This window comes from Mangifera indica, chromosome 18 (assembly GCF_011075055.1).
Source record: "Mangifera indica cultivar Alphonso chromosome 18, CATAS_Mindica_2.1, whole genome shotgun sequence".
NCBI classification, from domain to species: Eukaryota; Viridiplantae; Streptophyta; class Magnoliopsida; order Sapindales; family Anacardiaceae; genus Mangifera; species Mangifera indica.
The window spans coordinates 10,732,703-10,736,445 of NC_058154.1; positions in this window are offsets into that span (position 1 = coordinate 10,732,703).

The window sequence follows — 3,743 nt, forward strand, 5'->3', positions numbered from 1 at the left end:
CGATAGAAACAAAGACGGGGTGAAAAAATCTCTACAATCAGAGACAGAGATATATGAGTCCCCTCCTCCCCCCGCCCCAACCCGTCTCTGTCTTCATCCTTTTATATTAATATATTTACTTAATATACTAATATATCTTTATAGTTTTAGATTATTTGTGTTTTTCAAATTTATTTAGGTTTTTGTTGTGCATATTAAAATGATTAATATACTATATTTGCGACATTTAAAATAGTGGGTTGGTTTTAATTTTATTTTATTTTATTATTTAATATATTTATATTGTATTTAGAGGGTATGGAGAAGAGATTTTTCCTTGCAGATATAGGAGATACCGAAAATCATTTTTATCCTTGTAATGAGAATGAGCCAAGGATGAGGACTGATATGCCTTGTGAGAATGAGGACAGAGATTAAGATCTCCTCCCTATTGCTATCCCTAGACATATTAGACCATTTACACAACCCATAAATATTAATAAATTTAACAATAACTCAATAGACAAACAATATACAATATACAATCTTCTTAACTTGAAATTATAAAAATTAGTAAGTGCATGGATTTGTAGTTAAGATTTTGATCCTAACACCTAGATGTATTGATCTTTCTTGCTTGATACCATATTTTAGATGTGAAATATTGCAAATGAAAATTAGCCGTTGATAAGGTTAGAATGACGGCAAATTGTGTTTGATTAAGTTGGTAGTTTAGATTGGCATAGAGAGTTGTTGTTCATTCACTATAAACCCCCTAAAAATTTTGCAATTAATTAGAATCTTAAAATTTAATTTCATGCTTTTATATTATAAGTGTTACATGATATTAATTTCTTAAACATAATATTGGTTTCTGCTTTGGCGAGAGCGAGGAAGAGATATAAAAGTCACCTTTATGAATATTGTGCTTTTTTCAAAATTAGAGTAAATTACCATTTCTCACCCAAGGTTTGGTGAAACCATAAGTTTCCACCCATTGAATTCCTAAACTACACATGCCTATCTAAAATCCAATTCTGTTAGAAAAATACTAATTGTAGAAGAGCATAACTATTATTTTCCCTTCCCAAAATTTAAAAAAAAAAAAAATGAAAGAGAAAACAAGCTATTGAAACCACAATCATCTCTGAATTGTTTTTAAAAAGTGTGATATAATAAGATTGCATTTTCTTCAATACTATTTTGTCAAAATTGCATTTTTCAAGTGCAAATATGCCATAATCACACATTTATAATACGGTTCCGACAAAATCACATCTCGAGAGATGTGATCTCGCTAGATTGCATCTTGGCCAAAATTTTAGTGGCTAATTTTGACCAGATTATTAGTGCTTGCAATCAAGGACAATATGATAATTTCACAAAATTTAAATTTTTTGGGGGTTATATACTCATTTACCTTTCTGGCATTTTTTCAAAATTCTTTTTCATTAACAAAGTTGGATTTTGGGTGAGAATAAATAGTTTAAAATTTTAGTGGGTGGGAATTGTAGTTTTAACAAACCTTGGGTGAGAAATTGTAATTTTCTCTCGAAATTTGTCATATACAATTGGGGTTGGCATGAGTTGAGTTGGGCTCAAACGAAAACTTGGCTTGTGAAAACTCATCTCAAATTTGTATGGGTCGAGCGTGAGCCAAGGTTTTTGGCTCGTTTAGAGATTGAGTTGAATTTGAGTTAGGGAAACTTCAGTACAATCCAACTTGCAAGCCAATTTTTTGACTCAATTCAAGCTCAATCACAATTCAAATCGAACTAAGTTGAAAATTTGACAAAACAATATTATTTTGATCGTTATCGAAATAACATCATTTTGATGATAAAAAAAATGTTGTCGTTTTGATACTTAAAACGATACCGTTTTAATCATTGGTAAAACAAGATACATAAATAAGTAAAAAATACGAATCAAGCTTCAAACTTTTACCCCAAACTGAACTCAAGTCAACCCATATTTGGGCTCAGTCGGGCTCATATATAGTCCTACATAAAATGATGCATCTGAGCGTTATTGGCTATGGAACTTTTCTTGGCAACAAAACTTGTATGAATGTTGGAAATTTAATTCTTGCGTTTCATTACAAATGTAGTAAGATATTAAACATGGCTACATTCCAAGTCTTTCAACAAATGATGGCCATGAATTACCCTACAAAAGTTTGAATGAGGTAGCTATTTGATATGAATCGAGGAGACATTCGAAGGATAATTTTATACGCATTGAATATTAATGTATGCTAATGGAAAGACAATTTTTATGTGGGTTGTGCGTGTCTCATCTTTTTTTTTTCTCAGTGTAACTCAAATAGGTGACAGATCCAAGATCTTTAGTTCATTAGAATCTCATGTTCTTGAAGAACAAAATAAAATTGTAATTATTTTTTGAGCAATACTACGTTTATGTATTTTATATGTATAAATGGATACACACTTATGTATGTTATTATATAACTGAATGTCATTTTATCTTTAATTTAAATCATTCAATCAGTTGATGACACATTTCAAATATATATGTATTTATGTATTCAAAATAAGTACATATAATTTTATTATGATTTTTTAGTATAACTGTGTTATTTAATACATTGATGTCCAATCAAAATACCTTAGTTTAAAGTTTTGTCAAAAAATAAAAAGACTATCCCAGTCACAAGTTTCATTAGAAAAGATAATACAACTTGTTTTAAGGATAATTTGAATGGCAAACGAGATTATTCTAAATATAAGAGAGAAAAATTTAAATCTCATCCGATATTATTTAAAAATTAGACTTTTAATCTATTTAATAATTATAAAATTGATAACTGAATTTAAGATTTTGTCTGTTTGATATAGTGGAATTCATTTTAACGGAGTGGGTAGATTCCAATAAAGTTAAAAAAAGGAAGAAGACAATGCAACTCTTGTAACATTGTATCTGCATTGGAAAGATGATTTTCTGAAGTCCATCTTGAAAGAAAGTTGATCGGAAAAGTGCATTTTTTTCTATAATGTCGATAGATTAGTCACACTCGAATTCATCTCTCCAACAAAGAATAAAAAGAAGAGCTAATGATGTGTTTGCCAAAAGGACAGACGAAAAAGAATTTGCATGTGCAGCATCAGGGCCCATGCTGATTCAGTTGAAGTTTGACCAGAATGCTCGTTGTGATTAATAAAAGTTTAAGATGAGATTAGGTGATGAATGGTGTTACACTGATCAGAAGGAAGGAAAAGGGAAATGTGGGGGCACATTGTTGACGATGATGATGAGAAATTCCAGTACACAGAACTGACTGTAAATGGGCCTATGGTCTATTATGGAAACAACATCTCGATCCCACATCTGCTTTCTTCTTTCTTTATCAAAAAATTAGTCACATCCAACGGTTCTGCTTCTGGGTCCATCCATCAACATCATCATCAACACCACTCACTTTTGTTAGTCAAAAGCCTCCATCACTTCACCCGCACGGCCACGCCCATCAACCCTAGAACAATTTTTTCACTAGGCACTTTTCACTGATTTCCTTTCTACTAATGTTACCTTTTCATTTAGTTTAATTTAAGAGAACATATATTATACTTGTATTCACATAAAGATTCTAATTATATATATATTTTTTATATAAATAGAATATCTGACAAATTATATGCAGAAGATAGAGACGATAATTCGGTCTACAAACTCATGTCTTTAACAAACCTTTTTTACAATAAAGGGTAAGATAAAAATAACGATAAATATATCTTTGACTCATC